This window comes from Carassius gibelio, chromosome B7, assembly GCF_023724105.1.
Source record: "Carassius gibelio isolate Cgi1373 ecotype wild population from Czech Republic chromosome B7, carGib1.2-hapl.c, whole genome shotgun sequence".
Lineage (NCBI taxonomy): Eukaryota > Metazoa > Chordata > Actinopteri > Cypriniformes > Cyprinidae > Carassius > Carassius gibelio.
In genome coordinates, this window is record NC_068402.1 from 15,315,340 (window position 1) to 15,336,869 (window position 21,530).

At 36.2% G+C, this 21,530-nt stretch overlaps 1 protein-coding gene across 1 annotated transcript in view; it reads right to left on the reverse strand.

The window, feature by feature from the left end:
* Positions 1-21,530, reverse strand: part of kcna4 (potassium voltage-gated channel, shaker-related subfamily, member 4) — a 31,055-nt gene that overhangs the window by 4,675 nt on the left and 4,850 nt on the right. The window lies entirely within an intron of this gene.

Here is a 21,530-nt window from a genome sequence, read left to right on the forward strand (position 1 = left end):
TGTCTATCATCAGATTTTAGTCCATTTCTTTCAGTTGGCTTAGTAGAAAATTAAAGTAAGAGTTCCCTCAGTCTTGTCATTACAGCGTCAGTATTTACAGTGACAAAGAAGTGCAGTGTCAAGTGACACACAGAAGATTGTCCTGTCCGGCACATTAACCCAGACAACCTTCACCTGTAAAGAGCATACTTTACCATTAATCATCAACAGCTACAAGCTAATGAGATTAGGGGTGAATTCATTCAAAAGTGCCCTACTCACTCAGAAGGACAGAGCACTTGAAGGGTGCAGAGAAGTAATTTTTATTATGTTGCACTACTGTTGTTTGGGGTTGTAACTAAGAAATCACGGTAGACCATGATACATATTTCATTTCATGATACATATTTCACAGTCCTTTGATGAATGGAATATTCAAAAGAACAGCATTCAATTAAAATAGAATTTGTTTGTAAACAACTAATTGCATCCTTGCTGAATAAAATTAGTTTAATCTTGTAGACCCCAAACTTTTAGTTTAAACCAGAATGCAATCTTCATAATATGAGAATAAAATTCATGCAGCTGATGTAAAAAATAAATACCGTTTTATATTTAATGCAAATGTCTTTTGTAATGTCCTTTCATTTCACATTATGTTTAAAACAAACCAACATAAAAATGCAAACATGTACACCTAATAAATAGGTAAAAGTTTTAGGAAATTTGTCAAAATAAATTACCTCAGGTTTCACTAGAGAAAGCACTACTCTGGATCACAAGTTTACAACAGTATAATTACTTCTTCCATCTCATCTACCCATCCCTGCACTTTGCTATTTGCCTAAGCTAATATTTTCCAGAGATCTGCCCTTCAACACAAAAGCATACTAGTACACATATAAAAATAAATAGAATTTTGAAAAACCACTTCTGAGAATGTACCTCAAGAGAAGATTTACTTTCACTGTATGGAAAAAGATATCAGTCTTCCTAACATCTCCCTTTGAGCTCCATGGAGGAAAGAAAGTCATTTAGGCTTGGAAAGACATGAGGGTGAGACCGATTTTTTCAGTTTTGGTTGAACTATCCCTTTAAGTCGTTTAAAATACAACTTGTTGAATTACAGCAGGACAACTTACTTTTAACCACAGATGTCCATACAAAACAATGCCACATAAGCTGATTCCATGAACGCATGAAAGTCCACAATAGTCATTCTCATTGTATTCCATAATGCCTAAAATGCCAGCTGCAGCAAGAACAAGAGTCATTGGTTTTACATGCTAGTGGCCATGTCACATACCAAATTGGCAAGACACTGCATAGGCTGCTCATCTAAGTCCGAGAAGATGGCCAACAGAACAGATGAATAATCCAACCTCCAATGATAGACTGATTACACCAGAACACAGCCAACACATCACTTTTAGTCTAGAAACGTAAGCTTTTGCCAGCCAGTGAACACTGTCAGGCCCTTTTTGCAAAAATATGTAGGAGAACATCCCACAAATTATGCTTCAGAGCCTCTTCTGCATTGAACAGTCAAACATGATACAAAAAGCAAAATAATGACTGATATATTCTTCAAAGTTATTGCTACTTTAGCTGGCATGCTAATTTTTCTTTGTTTGCCTATAAATGAGAAGTAAAGAATTTTGAACAGTAAAAAATGTTTTCATTCTCTAAAAAGAAGAAATAAGAAAAGTGATAATAGCGAGTTAACTTACACTTACATTTTATAGAAATAGGTGTCAAGGATGCATTAAATTGGTCAAAAGTGACAGACATTTATAATGTTACAAAAAAGATTCCTAATGTACATAAATGCTTTATATTCTTAAAAGGATCCTGAGAAAAATTTAAGACAGTTTCCACAAAAATATTAAGAAGCAAAACTGTTTTCACAACCGTTTCTTGAGCACTAATCAGCATTTTGGAATGAATTCTGAAGCATGTCACTGAAAACTGGAGTAAAGGCAGCTAAAAAAAATCAGCTTTGCAATCACAGTAATATATATATATATATATATATATATATATATATATATATATATATATATATATATATATAGTAATAATACTAAACAATATTACTGTTTTTATTGTATGTTTTCAAATAAATAAATGCTGCCTTAGAGAGGATAAGAGACGTTTCAAAATCATAAAAAAATTAACGGTCTACCACAAAAATAAAAAGTGACTTTTTACAAAAGGTATTTTAATAATATAATCTAATAGAGTAATCTAAAAAGAATTTAAACCTAAAAACGAACAGAAGATCATTAGTGTGCAGTTACTGTGTTCTGTACAGTTGTGTAGTTGAGTAGTGAATAATGTAACTGTGTGTGCAATAGCCTTATTTATTTTGGAGGACCGACTTCAGCAAGCATGTCTAAGCTACTTGAAATGCCTGTTTGTATTTCTAATTCTTCTCTTACAGCTGAAATTCCAATAAACACTATGAAGTAAAAAATAAACACTGACAAACACTGGCACAGCGTTGGGCTGGCAAGCCATCAAATGTGTGAGATCTGTTTCTGTGCTGAGAAGTCAGACGTATAAAAACAACCAAGCATATGGTCTAATCAGTCCACAATATTCTGAGTTGATTCATGCCACAGGAAACAAGCGTACCCCTCAGAGCCCCCGACTAACATACACATTCTCCATCTGACTCTCTCTTTGCTGCTCTCCTCTTTTTCCTCTCTCCGCTACTAAATGACGTTCATATTTTCCTGGCACAGTAGAGGTCAAAACATGACTGAATAAGGAATTCTCCAGTAATTGAGTCCAATTTTCCTTTTTCTGAGACATTTCATTCCGTAGCTAATTTTAGCGCTCCTGCCTTTTCTGTGCTGTGAACAAGGATCCAACAACAACCACAAATCCCATGAACTCTGACGAGGCTGAAGCTGCATCACTCAGATTTACTGTACAGCTGGGATCAACAGAAAAGAAAGATAACATTTCGATTCAGAATTAAGTGCTTTTTACAATAATTCTATTTCGTATACTCACCCACCACTCTTCGTTTTTGTAACCAAAATCAAACTTCATTATTATGTATGCAAATGAGTTACTCTCCAATCTGACTGAAAGCTGCCTTCCAAGATTGTTGATATACAGTCCAACAGTACTAGGACTTTTCATTGCTTCATTCACTTAGCCTGTGTGTTAGTGTTGGGATCTTTCTGCAGATTTCATCAGTACACCAGTAGGTGGTGACAAGTTTATCATTCTTTGATCAATTTGTTGGGGGTGGGGAAACTGATTCATTCAAGAAGGCTTTAAGTTACTACTGTCTTTATGAGAAGGTCACTGAATCATTCATTGAGCCTCTTCTTTTCAAACACATATTTATTTAGGAACAAATGTATTTATGAGTGACTTACTATAATTGATTCATTCAAACACAAACATTCATTCAAGAATGCCACAAAAACAGCTGAATAACTAATTACTGTGGCTTTATTTTGAACTTTTGTGGGCGGAGCAAAAACAAAGTCACTAAGAGTATAAGAGTCTAAAACGTGAGTTAATATTAATTTTGTGCTTGTTGAACTGTATAAAAGCAATATCACATTAGCAATTGCACTGCTGGTCTAAACATCAACAGCTGAATACCAACACAGCCATAATGACACTCAAGTAGTCTTGCTAGGTATATATGTACCTTCATTCAGAACACAAATAAAGATGTTTTTGATGAAATCCGAGAGCTTTCTGACCCTGCATAGACAGCAACAGAATGACACGCTCAAGGCACAGAAAAAGGTAGTAAGGAAGGACATTGTTAAAATAATCCACATCACATCAGCGATTCAACAGTAATGTTGTGAAGCTACGAGAATACTTTTTGTACAAAAAAAAAAAAAAAAAAAAAGTTTATTTACCAATTTCTTCTCTTCCGTGTCAGTCAGCGTGTGTTTACAAGAGTGGCATGCCATATATGCACACGCATGCATCGTGGTACTGTCATGAACATGCGGCAGAGACTGACCCGGAATAGAAGATATCGTTAAATAAAGTCATTACTTTTGTTTTCTTTGCACACAAAATTATTCTTGTTGCTTCATAAAATTAAGGCTGAACCACTGATGTCATATGAACTTATTTTACCATGTCCTTACAACCTTTCTGGGCCTTGTGTTGCTGTCTATGCAGGGTCACAAAAGTCTCAGATGATCAAAAGCATTTTATTTTCTAATTATTACATGGTTTGGAATGACATGAGGGTGAGTAGCTAATTTTAATGACATAATTTTCTATTTTGGGTGAACTATCCATTTAAAACCTGCTATTCGCAACTAGACAATCATACATATTCAAAATATATATATCAAAAACAAAATGTCCACAGCAGAAATCCACATCATTTATCACTGCAGATCTGTCCTGCGCAATGAGCAATGTATCTCTCTTTTACTTGCCTGAATGCCTACATAGCTGCTGTTGTTGTTTTTTCCCCTCTGTCTCTCTCTCTCTCTCTCTTCTTGTCCCTCTCTTGGCTGGCATCCATGTAGCAGGCAGAGCATGTAGTAAGTATGTGACGGAGTGTAACGCTGGAACCCTTGGCATTCTGATTTGGGGGGGGGGGGGGGCACAATGGAGGCACATGTGCCTGATGTGCCTCTGAGTCATCTGACTCTATGACAGACCGTCAGTGCGAATTAGCGGCATCCCGTTCACAGGGACGGGGGCTATGGAACATCATTAAAGCAAAGACGTCCTCCGCCCACTCAAAACAGGGCACAAACACAAGCACGTACAACTAAGGCATCTACACAGAATGCCTTCTTCTTCACCAAATGCCTCTGATCAAGAACACAGGAGTGAGAATCGATCCCTGATGAAGTCAGTGGCACCTCGGGGGTCTCCGAGAGACAATGAAGACGGCAACATGAGGTGCTATGCTCTGTCGAGCAATTATTGATTTTTAATCAGAGGAAGTTTTGTTCTCTCTACGGACAGCCTCGAGTTTGACAGCAGAGCATTTACAATTAGAGATCGCTTTCTTGATTCATCCATCACAAACATCTCTAATCCTGGAAACTAAGTGGGTTGACAGTCGGACAGCCAAAATATGACACATGTAAAACCATTTGTAGATCAATTTGTACGCTGAATATACACTGTACAACCTGTAATGTGACACAGGACTTTGTATTAAGCTCTTAAAACCCTTTTACTAATTTAGTTGCACAATGAAGCATGACCTTGAATATTAGTGTTCATTTACCAGGGTAAAAATGAGACTGGAGCACACATACACTTGCCATGTCAAACACACACCCGGCTTGCTGAATACTGAAAATGGGAAGAACACAAATTTAGCTAATACATTTAGCCAAAAACAGAAAGAAAGTAGCTAAGACAATGGATAAATTATTCAGAACCACAAACACATCTTATTTTTCTTCCACGTAGACTAAAGCACAATTCAAAGTGAATATACAGAGAGCTGTTATTAGAGGTTATTTGCCATTATACCTTTCTAACGTTCATGTCATTTCAGGAAAACGAAACAGTGCATTCCCAAGTGGATGAGCAGCCAATTTTGCGACAGTGCATGGACGTTTTATCTTGTACAGGGTTATTAAACTCCATTTTTAGCTGATGCTTCTGGCAGTGATAACAAACACGTTCTCGTAGCAGCATGGTGACTAAAAAGGGCAATGTTCAGAATGACGTTAAAAAAGACTTGTCAGTGGTGTTGCTCAGAGGCAGTGTTTATTAATAGATTTAAATTAGGGGAATAGTGAAAATGGATAAAATCTAACAGATTTAATTGTACACTTTCCCTCTAGCAATAAAATTATAAAATGTACAAACAGATGTGTGCATGAAATTTACATAAACACTTGGGAAGTTACATGTCCAAATAAGGACATCACTGTCTGACTAATTCCTCTGTAAAATAATGTTTCAATTAAATCATCAAGCTTCAGTTAATTCAGCGTTCTCTCTTGGCACTGGACTCAACTTCGCATACCCAAATAAAAAAAACAAGACACAATTAAGCTGTTTTGTTTCATTTCCGTAAGCTGGTATTTGGTTTGCGTTCACCTCAGTTTATGTCAAAATTTACCCATATCAGAAAATGTATATGATTTGTAGATTTGGTGATTAATTGATTTATAGGTATTTAATATATTATATATATTATGTTTAAAGTCGCTAATATATATATATATATATATATATATATATATATATATATATATATATATATATATATATATATATATATATATATATATATATATATATATATATTTTTTTTTTTTTTTTTTTTTACAAATAATTCTCACCTAGTCAGTTTTATTTGATCTAAAATGCAATAAAAACTATGTGAAATATTATTACAATTTAAAAAAAAATGTAAAAAAAAAAAAAAAAAATCTATATTTATATTATTTTATTTGTTTTAAAATCTAATTTATTTCTGTAGTGGCAAAGCTGATTTCTTTTAGCAGCTATTACTCACATATTCAGTATCACTTCATCATTCAGATATCATTATAATGTATGACTCTGGACCACAAAACCAGTCTTAAGACACTGGGGTTTATTCTTAGCAATAGCCAAAAAAATTATAAATTTTTCTTTTATGCCAAAAATCATTAGGCTATTAAGTAAAGATCATATTCCATGAAGATATTTTGTAAATGTATTACTGTAGATATATCAAAACTTAATTTGTAATTAGAATTAATATGCATTGCTAAGAATTCATTTGGACAATTTTAAAGGCAATTTTCTCAGTATTTAGATTTTTTTTGCACCCTCAGATTCCAGATTTTGTAGATAGCTGTATCTCGGCCAAATATTGTCCTATCATAACAAACCATACATCAATGGAAAGCATCAGCTTTCAGGTGATGTATAAATCTCAATTTCGAAAAATGTACACTTAAGACTGGTTTTATGGTCCAGGGACACATATGCTGATTTGGTGCTCAAAAAATATATATCATCTTTATTGTTTTAAATAGATGTGCTATTCAAAATTTTTGCAGAAACAGTGACAATTTCTTTTCATTATTCCTTCATGAATGGAAAAACAGCATTTATTTGATGTCTGTAAGGAAGATCAATATAAGTGATTGGTGCTGGATGATCTATGAGACAGCAATTACAGAGTGTCTCTTACAGACTATATAATCATTACTAATAAATCCATTAACCAACAAACATGCAGATGCTGACAGAGATTATGAAGTCAAGAGTGTCTGCTTTGATTCACACCTCTCTCTATCTGTGATATAGTCGAATGCCAATATGTCTGATCATTCAGAGCCGAAATGGATTGCAGGTGATCTAAAGGAGGGACACAAGTGTGTCAGTTCCCTTGCTGCTTCTCCTCACCTGAGAGGAGATTTATTGTTTGCTTTCAGCCTCATCAATCACACAGACGTATCTGAAACAGAAATGATATCAGCAGTCATCCCGTGCCCGTTTTCATCTCTTTTCATGTGCTAGATTTATGCTGCCAATGACCTTCATCCCTATTAGAGGAAGACAGATCTAATGCCTCAGACGGGCTCTGCCTAATGCCAATTATGTCTCGCTGTACAGCCATGAGAAACACGTCTGGCCTTCCAGCGAATGGGGGTACAATGCAAGACTAACACAATGTCACAGACCACTACATTAAATATACCCTGTACTACTGCTGTCCTAATAAAACAAATGCTTGTGAGTTGTAGGTTAATAATTATTGACATTTTTAATTCATGTTTTCAGTACGGTTTCTTAAAAAAAACTAAAATTCAATGCACACTAGTGCATAAGCTGCAAAATTTGAGACTTTTCTGTGAACACCTGCTTAATTTAGGGCCTGTACTTCATAAATAGCTGTTGTATTGATTTAAAAGACTTGAAATAATGAAAATATGGCCCACGAAATAAAATAGGCTCCTTTTATTGTATTTTCAGAGCCCAATGGCCCCATTTTTTGTGTTCCACTGAAAAGAAGTTATACAATGTCAAGTAAACATGAATGTGTAGATACTGACACAGGATAACGTGCTTTGCTCAAGGGCAAAATGATGATAGTTAATGGAATGTGAAAGGGGGATTTGATCTTAAGATTAAATACTTTCATGTCAAATCTTAAACCATAGCCTCCCCCATAACTGATATATGTTTTGTGAAATCAATAAGAGATCAGGTTCTGTTGCAAAGCTAGTGGATGATTAAAGCAATAAACTGCAGAACACAACAGAAGGTGTCACTAACAGAAAAGACAATGCCAACACCCAACTGTGTCTCATATTTTTTAATGTAGCCATATGTAATTACTCCAAAACATGCCCTTAAAAGAAAAGTGCATCATTTATGCACTACAGCATCACCAAACAGAATTGGAAAATAATGACTGTTGTCAAACAGGTTTTTTGAACAGTCCGCCCATCAAACATATAGATAATTCTGCCCCAAAACGCAAATAAATATATAAGATTAAATATACAAATATTTACATTTTGAGTGATGAAATCAACAATGAATGCACAATCGACTGCACCATATTAGCATTCAAAACCAATGAAACAACAATATTGTGTGCTGATGGGTTGTCAGCTTGAGATTTCAAGCTGTTGCGGCTGATAGACATTTTTCAGCATTTAGTGAAGGTGAGTGGGAGGTCTTGAGAATTTTTTTTTTATTTTTTTATCAGCGACAGGCATCTTCATCATGCTGTTGCCCAGTGCATGCTGAAAACACCCTCTAAATAACACTTCATTCCCTTCACCCGGCCTCTGCATAACACCTGCAAGCAGCCGTGTACTTATTTGTGATTCAACAGTCACTGCCTTTGATATTACCTCACAAAGTGAATTTAAAAGCCATTGATTTTTCTCCTTCTGCCCTAGCAACCTATGATTCAGCTGTCAGCGTCTAAGCAGCACAGTCGTTGGACTTAAAATGCTTTCTCTGCCTCTTCCAAACACAAACTCACATAAATGCATGTGCATAAACATGCATACACACGCACAAATCAATAAAGCTTTGCCTGACACTATCTGTAGCAGGAATACTCGGTTCTGTCATATGCACTGAGGCATAGCATTATGCATTTCGTGTTTGGTTATTGCAATTTGTGACAGATGAATGAACACTCTCAGGGCTCAAGATGCCATTTACATTAGCAGTCAAGCTAATAAAAATGAATAAAGCAATAGCAGTTGGATCACAGAGCTGTATATATTGTGGCTTTACAGATAAAGAAAAACTAATAAAATAAATGTTTACATTTTCAAGAAAAGAAAGAGAAGAATCCTTAAAGTATGACCATTTTTGAGGACTAAACAAGTGAAGACAAAACCAATATAAGTATATCATAGTATATACCAATTCACAGATTTAATGGACATTTTGACTTTATTATTACATAAGTGCTGCTCACACTGCTTTTAAGCTTACTATTCCACAGCAATGTCACTTTTACAGTGTGTCAACATCATTTTATGAAGCGTCTTGCCTGAAAGTGTCATGCGTTCACTTTACTGTTCTGGACAATCCACTTCTTATACAGCCTACTTCATCTACAATGGTATTTGAAGCCTAAGAGTATTTCTAGACTGAGACAAATCTCCCTCACATGCTCACAATGAGCACTGCAGTCTACTGCCATTTTTCAAGCCTCATCTAAATGAAATCAGGACAGCTAGGTGGTGGCAGACAAGAACTAAACAAGAATCTACTGGAATGATCTGAGGGAACAGGAATCTAGTGGGGTCTAAAAGTGAGAGATTAACAGTTATAAAGGGAATCATGACACTTTAACTGAGGATTATTTGTTAAACAAATAATTGTGAAACAGTTAACTGTTTGTTTTGTTCTTGTAAATTACAGTTAAAGTATATAAAACATTCATCTTAAAAAGTGAAGTGACATGACATTCAGCCAAGTATGGTGACCCATTCTCAGAATTCGTGCTCTACATTTAACCCATCCAAAGTGCACACACACAGCAGTGAACACACACACACAGAGAGAGCAGTGGGCAGCCATTTATGCTGCAGTGCCCGGGGAGCAGTTGGGGGTTCAATGCCTTGCTCAAGGGCACCTAAAACATTTTATTTTAGGATTGCTTTTACATGAACTTGATTTTATGCGTTTCTTTTCTTGTACTTACATTGTGTTTATTCATTTGGAGTTATGCTTGTATGTAAAGTGCTTTGAGAAAGCTACTTTTAAAGGCGCTATACAAAATAAATATATTATTATTATTAAGTCGTGTTATTGCTGGCCCAAGATCTGAACCCACAACCCTAGGGTTAGGAGTCAAACTCTCTAACCACTAGGCCACGACTTCCCAAGAAGATTCACATAATAAAATGTATGATTTCCTTTAAGGATTTGTAAACAAATATTACATTGCACTGGGGTAGAATAATCTGAAAAATATTTTATATATTTAAAATGATTTAAATTGTCTTCTTAACCTGTAATCTTCAGATTCTCTGCCTCTGAAAAGACTTTCGCTTTTGGCTGATATCACAAATCCCTTATTTGTTTAAACTACCAGGGGCCTGTACCATGAAGCTGGATTAAGTGGCTAGCCAGCTATGTTTCAGCTTAGTTTCCTCCAACACTGGGTTTTAGGTACTATGAAAGTAGCTTGGCTTTAATCGGTGTTCGTTGCCATGGTATCTTACGCTGCACGGCTAACCTGCTCCGGGGCAGGTTATGTTCTGGATTCAAGATCTCAAACTGAAGGTGAACCAATCAGATGTGAGAGAAGTGACACATGTCTGACACAAAGTCACTCCAGTTTATCTTGCTCCAAATTAAAGGTCACTTATGCTTAAATGCCGGTACAGCACCACTGTAATAATAAAAACTTCCTTATCATCGGGAAGAAGGAGGCGGGAACCGGCGCACAATCAAAATGAAACTTTAATATTCAAAATAAACACAAAACAGCGCACCAGCCCCTCGCGGACAACTGGTGCGCGCAAATAAAAACCAAAACATAAAATAATGTCCAGGCCTGGTCCTCTCCTCCTTCACGGTCGTTGCTCCAGTTTTATTTCCTTCCATCTCCTACATGGGACTCGATACTGGCGGTGGGGCGCAGGTGCAGCTCATCTTCAATCACTACACCTGGCCTCACTCCTTGTTCCCATGCCTCTCGGCCCCGCCCCACTCGCCACAGTATAAACTAAGTTAACAAGTTCCACTTGTGACTACACTGATGGAGCAAGATCATTTATTTTCATTTTTCATATGACATTTAAATTTGTCATATTCTTCAATCTCTCAACCTTTAGCAAAACTTTTAACCTTCAGTTTTGAATCTCGCTGGGTCTCTCGCGAGAAGTAAATCAAACTTGTTTTGTATTGCAAGGCTCGTGATTGGCTGTTCGCCAGTGATGTCACACATTCATGTGCACGTGCTCCACAAACTCAGGATTAAAGCCCGAATTGACATAGAAAGTTGATGAACAGCATCATGGTACCAACAAAGTCAGATTGGAGAGGTTTGGTTTTGTCAACTCAAAACTAATCCTGTAACTCTGAATTTGTTCAGCTACCATTCTGATTTGTAACACCCCCTTTTAACAATCCAATCAATTCCTGAAGAACAAAATCAAGTCTTAAACAACATTTTTTTTTTCTTGAGTATTCTGTTTCTGATTAGACAAGTGAACTGGGCAGCAAACAGTCCATGATGCATTGTGCAGGGAACTGCTTGAAACTGCTCACTACTGAACCATAAGGAAACGCATTTTAACACATTTCTATGATTTACTTCAACAGATAGTTCACCCAAAAATTTAAATTCTGTCTTAATTTACATTTGTTGTCATTCCGAATCTGTAGATTTTCTTTCTTCTGTGGAACATAAAATATTTGAAGAATGCTGGTAACCAAATAGTTTCTGTTCCCATTGACTTTTTGTTGTATATATATATATATATATATATATATATATATATATATATATACATTGACTTTTTGTTGTATATATATATATATATATATATATATATATATATATATATATATATATATATATATATATATATACAACAAAAAGTCAATGGGAACAGAAACTATTTGGTTACCAGCATTCTTCAAATATTTTATGTTTCACACAAGGAAGAATGTCATACAGGTTTGGAATGACATGAAGATGTAAATGATGTTTATGGTGTAAATGATGAGTAAAAGTTTTCTATTGGCAATAATATTACAATTAAAAGTGCTCAATTATCTTCATTACACAAACCGGCTAATTGGTATAGGCGAGAGTCAGATCATACAGAACAAAGATGCTGTCATAACTCACACACAGTGTCTCTGTGGTTAACTGTGCTAAGCTGGGGCAAGAGAATTTGCATTATTTAAGCGACAGGGAGAAACTTGTCAAAATCCATGTGGAAAGAGGGCAGCAGCTGCCGTGATGAGCTGTGCTTGGGGATCTAGCCTTCTCTCCTGCAGTAAGGAGCAGGAAAGCACTTAAGTGCTCCACATGTTGCACACAGCAAAGCCTGAGGGAGCGGCAGAGATATCATGAGCCGAGTCGTGGCGTCTGCCGCACTGCAATGAATATGGAATCACTATAAACAATACCCAGGTAACTGAGCGAGAGAACACAGCATGAGGGATGGAGGGCAAATACACCTGCATCTCATAGCTGTTTAAGAAGAGCCAGGGGCACGGCTCCTCCAGTGGCAGGGGCTGAAAATGTTAGATTGTTGTTTGAGCATGTGAAGAAAATGAAGGACTTTTGTTAGAATGACCATTGTGGATAAAACGGTGTAGAAATCTACCCCTCTCCTTCTGTGTCTTAAACTTTGCTGTTTCCATGACAACCAGTATGTTTTTCCCCCTATAAATTCTCATGATAACAATTCTGCATCTGACGCAATTGTGATTACTCTGCAAATATATTTATGTCCCCTCTGCTCATTAAACAGTTCAGTGTAAACATACCTTACGTATAGATGAAAAATAAATGGATTTTCTTGGCATTTGACTGCTAGCTTTATTAGGAGCTGTAACATAATGCACTGTTTCAGTGCCAAGAATGATAGTTAAACTCTGACTGATTTCTACTTGATGTAAGTGACATAAGGGAATCAAATGAGACATACAAGCACTCTCCTAAAGTGACTGCCTAATAATGATGGAAGTGTGATCTTTCCGGACACTACCATAAAAAGATGAGCTCATTAAGTGACTTTTTTGTCCTGCACATCTATCAACTAAGCTTTTCTACTGAACTGCTTGATGTGATGCATTTGTGACTTACTGATTACTTGCATAAAGCCACCAAAATGTTTTTATTACAAGAGACAGAATTTCACACAGAGAGTAGAAGTTGGCCAATATCTGATGCTGTGAGTGACATGATGGCCTTTCAATGTTTGCCATAAATCTGCAAGGAAAAAACAACTAATTCTCTACAGTCTTCTAAATCCACTATCTATTGGCAGTTGGCAAGATGTTAATTTTGGACACAGTATATGTCGCTTCAGATATAACTTGTGGCTCCTCACAACCCCACTTTCATTTACAAGGAGTGGCACTTTTGGTAACACTTTATTTAAAGCCTTTATATATAATGCATTCTAAAAGCAGTTCGTCTCATGAATAATTGTAACCACAGTTAATACATTATAAAACTTATCGATTCATTGTTACGCTTTGCTTTTTAAGTTCACTTATAATTATTTACAGCAAGATATAATGTATTACAACTCACACAATGCTTTATACCCTTTAATAACCCTTCAATGATGCATTATTATTAAAAAGGTGTCAAGTTAAGTGTTCCCACACTTTTATCTAATGTAAATTCATTCTGAATTTTAATTAATATTTTATTAATTACACTAGTATTAACAAGAAACCAATGCTAGCATATTTTCTTTTGATGAACACGCTACTTTTTAATAATATTGGGTCACATCAAAAATGAATTAAGTTCATGCCTTGTTTAATTCACTGCCTACTTCTGTGACAAAACCTCTCCACAAAACTAACTCTGTCTATGCTGAATCATCTAACACCAATCATCTAGTTAGAGCAAAACTTAACTAAAAAAAAAAAGAATAAAGAAAACATTGTTTCAATCAAGGAACAAGCAAGTCCTCTCTCTCATTCACTCACACACACACACACACACACACACACACACACACACACACTTAACTCTGGAGCTAGTACCATAAAATAGATTTTAGCTAAGGTTTCCATGGCAACATTAACATTTTCGTCCCCCAAACTAAGACAGCTCTATAGCTGTACAGAGGCTGAGAGAGAGAGAGAGAATGGAAAGGAAAGAATAACTCTCCCTCCATTCCTGCAGACAAAACAACACGAGAGAAGTCAATCTTCTTGCTAGGCCTCATCCATCTGTCTGTATGTAACTCTAGAGTGGAAATAGATTTATGTGAATTGATATGTAAAGTTTGTAGGCACAGTTTGACAGAGATTTGCAATGCCAGCAATCAAGACAAAATACAATACAGTCATTCTAATACATCGATGATTTGATTTGATTTAATGTATTGCATTTCTCATTTGAGTGTTGATTAATCTAGAGTTATCACTTTGTAGTCTGAATTACTGTAAACTCATCTTGCATTTATGATGGGAAGAATCAAAAACAACTTCAATATAAACACCATAGCAGGTGAACGGTTATGGTGTCACCATATTACATCCACAGTGTAAAGCTGGATGAGATTTTAATAACATTTATCATATATCATTATTGTCACCTCATTTTGCCAGTGCCTCTGCCGTTAAGCTATACATTTTATAAAGCAAATGTGTTTCATAACAGTTTGTTGTTGAGGACTACATCACCAGAGCAGCAAATAAATTTTTATAGTTTAACAAGAAAACATTCTGTTGCTAAAACAGATTTATTTCCCTGTGATGGTCCTCCACAAGCAAATCCACACTAAACATTTGATTAGCAGAACAACTAAATGAAGCGAATAAAAATCTCTCAAAGAAAGCCATAGATACTCTTGTACCCTCCACAACAGTACTATAAATAATTGTACAAAAACACATTAGTCTACGTTTATGCTAACAGCAGTATGTCTGTCCCATAGTGAGACAGGAAGTGCTGGCTAATTCCAGAGGCCTAAACTGCAGTTTCTCTGCCTGCTCTCTGGGGGCAGCATGACAAGCTAATTAAAGCACAGGAAACCCACCAAGATAAACATTCAGACCAGAATTATCACAACAATGAAGATTTCCTTGCTCAGCACAGAGGAGAAATAAAAATAGCTGTAAAACGGGCCAGGATGCGAGGCAAATGCTAAAAGTTGATACACTATATCAGCTGCTATAAGATCCATAGACAACTTGCGGGAAATTATGAGACTGCTTGTGCGGCAGCTTGCTGCATTTACAGCTCAGCAGTTTCCATGCTGTATTTCCGAGTGCATGAATGTCAGAAGGTCACTGACTGCCGCTTGACTTTGCTGTCTGCATATAACCACCAAACAGAGCAGGAATTACATCAGGGCACAGTTGATGCAGTTTGTAATTCCTTTTTCCTGTGTGTGTGTGTGTGTGTGTGTGTTCTGTGGATTGGAGACTATAATGCAAGGCCACAGTACCTCCCCAGGACACTACAATGTCACGTCTTGAAAGATGGTGTAATTTGGAGGGAATCAATGCTTGAATAACTTGACAAGGAAGGACAAGAAACTGAATCGTTGTATGTTTCGATCTTATGCATTTGGGAAATGTTTCTTTGCAGAGATGCAACTTATAACTAGGGCTGTAACAAATCATTTGCTTTGCCAATACTCCACCACCTGTAACTGCTACAGGTGTGTTCAAACCATTCATTTAGTTGGTCCAACTCATTGCACTGACCACTCAGAACTGCCCTATTCACAGTCAGTGACATGATTTATTCCACAAGTGTCAAAGTAGGGTTACCTGGGTAAAGTGTGTAATATTTGGCAGGTCATGTAATTTTAATAAGTTTGCGCCCACTGTATGTCAAATATATCAGCTTTTATAAAAGCTATCTCATATGAATGTACATGCATTTGAATAAATGCATGCATTTTTCACATCTTTTTTCACAAAATGACTTTAAATCATTATCTGTAAAATACAAATAGTGCAGTTTTACTAGTAACATAAAGGTAGTGGAAAAAAGGTAAACCAAACAACTAAAAGCAGACATGTTATTTAGATATGATAATATATTGATTGGTATTTTTCCCCATCTCAGGCCGTACTGCTTTTATTAAATTATTTGCTGTGTTCTAAGTAGCCTATGTATTTAGTATAAAATGCTTTTCCCTTCAAGTTACTTTTGCTGCAATAAATAGTCTTAAAAAGTCTGTCCATCTCCTCTGTCTTGGTGGAAATACAAGTCTTTTAAGAAACCTACAAGGAAACTGTGAAACAAATCGACTTGCTGTCAACTCTAATAACTACATATATATATATATATATATATATATATATATATATATATATATATATATATATATATATATATATATAATGAACAGGTCCATTAAAACTGAGATATTGAGAATAACGTACTGAGATCCCTCCTGTTCCAAAATCTTTGTAGCACAGGTGGAGTTCAATTGGGATGATATAATGATATAATGATGCTACTTGTGCTAGAAATGTCTTTGTTAGGGATTGCCTTCAATCATTACAGTTTTTTTTATGTTAATTACAGTGTTTTATACGTACTCAAAACTGACAACAAATCAAATGTAGTCTTTCAAAACTTCTAGTGGCATCTTTTACAATATTCAGATTGTACTGTTTAAGATATTTAGCAGACCTGAGCAGAATTAATTTGGATTGCATATCCTATTCGTTAAGCATTATTGAAGTGTGTTCTCCAGCATATGTCGGTCAAATGAAAAACAACTCAAGTAACCATCAATCACAGTACTGTGATAATTGTAACAGGTGTTATATTAATTTATAGATTTCTCACAAAATCTCTCCCTTTGTTATTATCAATTATTTTATATTTGTTATAATTACTTTTCGTTTTTAATTACGTGGCCCCTTTAACAATTAGGTTCCGGTTGATTTCCTTCAGTTGGCGGCAAGCGCGGCTGGGGAAAGCTGAGTTCTGCTGGAGCGCTGGCTAAAAAGAAAAAAAAAAAATTAAAATACATTTAAAAAGTATAATTTATTGTGATTTATGTGTTTGTTTGTTTTTAATACAGTTTAATCTTATTGAAACACTAATAGAGATTGTGTAACATGAAGGATGTATTTTCTTTTAGTGTTTATAGACCAGATATAGATTTGTGGCTAAAATTATCCTTTTTTACAGTCATTCAGGTATGTTTTCTTTCCATGTTTCTGTAAATTATATTGAGAATGATGTTATTGAGAATTTTTTTTAAATATTGTTGATTTAATCACATGCAGTTCATTTAAAAATTGTAATATGAAGACAGTTTGCAGTAAGCACGTCTGGGGAAAGGTACAATTCTGTAATTGTAGAGAAAGGCCACAGATTAAAATTTTTTCCATGAATTTACCTTTTTATTCATTCAGAATGAGGAATCTCTGTTGTCCAGTCTCATTAAATTATCAACACAATGCAGAGTGAAGGTCCAGACCGGTCACATAACCAACAGCACATATACAATAGTACACATATAATTCAATATACAATGGCAGATCAGCTGAAGAGGAACACCTGTTTCATTTCCAATGGAAATGTTTTCAGTAATTGCATGTTCGCATTCTACGCTAACGAAGGAGGTTGTCCTAAAAATGATTTTCTAAATAGCTTCAGGAGCTTTTGGAATTGTCTTTTGATTGCTTTTTTCATTCACTTGCTCTTCTTCACGCTGTATGTGAATGCAGATTAAAGTGATGATGTGCTGACCTCCGCTAAGGTCGTGAAGTTTGTTAGAGCGTCCCATTACGTGTGTCCCGTCTTGGGTCTCTCATCAGAGGGGTCAGTCCTATTAGTACAGACAATGCACCCTGACCCCTCCGGGCATAAGCCATCAGATGAGAGGAATACAACCCAACAAGACAGAACTGCTCAGCAACACACACATCCTGACCTCCAGTGCCCTGCCCTACGGGAGTGTTATTAAACCCCGAAGGGAAGTGTTTTTGTCTGTGTGTGTGTGTTTGTTCGTGCCCATGACAAGTCAACCACACAAACAAACATGTCAAGGAGAGATATGCTGACATCAATAGAACCGAGCAACTATAGAAGCTGATCTTACTCATGGAATATAAGCAGAAGATTTGTTCATCAAGTCGCTCTTCCACACACCCAGGTGCAGAGCCACTCTGTCTGTATTCCAGGAAAATATGAGTGTATGAGTGTACAAACCTCAGCAGACATGACTTTAGGGTGAAAGACCCTTCTGTTAGAAGCACTAAATCTTTTACTGAATCAGCTTTTGGGTCAAAGAAGTGTAACTTATTTTCTGTCCTATCAAATAATTTATTTAAAAAGCACATTACAATGCAATTTTCATGTGCAGAGACTTGAATACATATATTCTATGATTAGAACGGTTTTATTTCTGTAATCAAATTAATTAATTAATTTTGTTAGGCTGATTTTTTTTACCCTTAAAAAGTCAGAAATATAGGGGTAAAAACAACTGTGCTGATCGAGTCATGTGGTGCAACTAATGTGCTGGGGAAAAAACATAAAATAGGAAACGATATAATAGAGCGAACCCCAGCAGACCCTCGGCCTTATAGTGTGTCAAGGTCAATAAGTTTCTTAAAATATCAGATGATTTGACCTTTGCATTGTGAGGCAAGTTTAGTTCAGGTTGTAAAATGTCATGTGTTGCAACACACACACGTTTTATTTTTTTTGTGAAAAGTGGGGAATGGGGACATCCCATGGGTGTAATGGTTTTTATACTGTAAAAACTGTATATGGCCCTAAACCAGCCCTACACCTAACCCTAACCCTCACAGGAAACATTTTTACTTTTTCAAAAAAACTCATTCTGTATGATTTATAAGCATTTTGAAAAATGGGGACATGGGTTATGTACTCATAAGTCACCCTCTCCTTGTAATACCTGTGTCATACCCATGTCATTATACAGAGTTGAGTCCTGATATGTCACAAAAACAAGAGCACACACACACACACACACAACAAAATGCAATGTACATAACTTGATAAATATATTTTAAAACCTTGTTTGAAATAATGATTAAGATGTGTACACTCACATCATATTTTACTTGATGTTTGCATCACATGAGTAATTAAACTGAAGCTTAAAAAAAAGGTTTTGCTTTCGGTTGGACTAAAGCCACATTATTCTGGCTCTCCACACTGCTCAAATGCCTAATTAAACTGAAGCTTAAAAAAAAAGGTTTTGATATATTTCAAAACCAACATAAATACAAAGAGGTTTTCTTCCTTTTAAACTGTACATCACTCACCCTCTTACTGAACTTTTTCTAAGCTGAGGGACGCATCCAAACACAGACCTCTCTGTACACTGACACTAGCAAGCCCTATGATCCTAAAAATCCAGTTTGAACCCCTCTGGGCAGGAACATGTACCTCTGTGTCATGAAGAAGTTAAACATTGCTACATAGAACAATTTGTCATCTGCATCACACCACCTGTGCTTGGGGCCACACAATGCACTTGACACTAACAGCGGTTTAGAGGACAGCACTTAGCAGAAATAAAATTGCTAATTTTAAGGTCACATAAGGCTAACTAGCTAGCGTTTTTCTGCCCAACTGATTCAACACATGCAACACTGTTGTTTCTACTGAGAGAAGATGAGAATATTATGGAGTGAAAAATCTGCCTTGACAACTCAGTTTCTAATCTATAGTGCTGTTTATTTTCCCATTATCCACTAAGCCCCAATGTAAGTGTGGGTATGGTGATCAAGCCAAGTACAGCTACACGTCTGTGTCATACTACACACATGCACGTCGGCAGCTAATTAATGCCCTGAGTGGAGTAACGCTGATTGCTTTCGGTTGGACTAAAGCCACATTATTCTGGCTCTCCACACTGCTCAAATGCCAGTTTTGATATTTACAGAGAGTCAGTGTTGTGGGAATGAGTGCTGTTACACTGATCTATCAATATGGCAAAATGTCTTTCGTAGTCATGGGTGATTGATATCAGGAAATCTAGTTTAATATCCATTTACTGTGGCATTGAGCCTGATATTTATGAAGGTGATGTGGTTGAAGGGTTTTATTGATTTATTACACTCTCGCAGACAAGCGAGCGCACACACATGGACCTACACTTTAAACAAATAACATGCATTGTGAACTGAACAGTCCACTGATCTCACAGGAATTACATTCTGTTTTTCATCGCTGTGATTCTGTAAGTTATTTTACAAGAAGTGAAGGAGGCTGCCACAAGTGGAGGGATAGGCTTCTGCCTTGTAGATAAAGAGGCAAACCGAAGGGACCGAGAAAGAAAAGGGAAAGACAGATTGAGAGAAGGATGCCAAATAATAAAGTCTGAGAAAGAAGCCAACTTTTAGTTTGGTATCCATTTAACGAATGCCTGGACTGCAGCACAACAGATTGTTTTCAGAAAATATCCTCTGAAGCTGAAGCAGATTCATCTTTTGGACGCAATGATTATTAACAACAACCTTCAAGCCCAGAGAAACTTAAAAGAGCTCAAGACGGGCCACAGCCATACTTCACAGCCAAAACCAAACGTTTTAAAAATGTTCAGCACAGCAAATAATTAGTGCTGTGAAGTATTGGTGCAATTCATTATGATCTACAGCAGAAAATGAAGACACAGAGCTAGTGCAACACCTCTCCACAGGCTATGCAACATTAACCTGTAAATGAGTGCTTAATAGCCTGGGTTATCATGAATATGGGGTTCGACGCATATATGTGCAAAAGTACTGCATGTTTAAGAACCATCAATATATTTTTATTTACACTGAATATTATTTCAGATTTCGACAGTAAACAAAGATTTGTGCAAAGACTACCCACTACCACTTCTTATTTTTGTAACTATATTAATGGGGCAGCCAATATATTACCTTAACATTGTAAACAAAAACATGAGATATGTATCAAAAAGCATTTGTGTGAAAAATGTAAGTCAGATAGACCATATAAAAGTGAAAAGTTCATTGAGTACATTCACTCAAAACCGGCTGATTATCCAGCTGTTGCTTCCTGGGCGGGATATTTGATGTTCATTTAGCATTTGACCCCCTGTTCAAAACACTGTTAAAATGCCATTTTTTTAAATCTCAGAAATATTGCATGAATTCACCCCATGCTCTCCTTTATTGTGGCCGATAAACTGATCAACAAATTTGTCTTCTCACACATCGATTACTGCAATGCTTTGCTTGCAGGTATTTCAAAAACCACCCTAAATAAACTGCAGTATGTCCAAAATTCAGCTGCTCGAATCCTGACAGGGACCAGAATTAGAGAGCACATCACTCCAAATTTGGAATCCCTACACTGGCTCCCTGTGAGGTTTCGTGTTGATTTCAAAATTCTTGTGCTTACATATAAGGCCTTGCATGGTTTTGCACCGAATTATCTATCA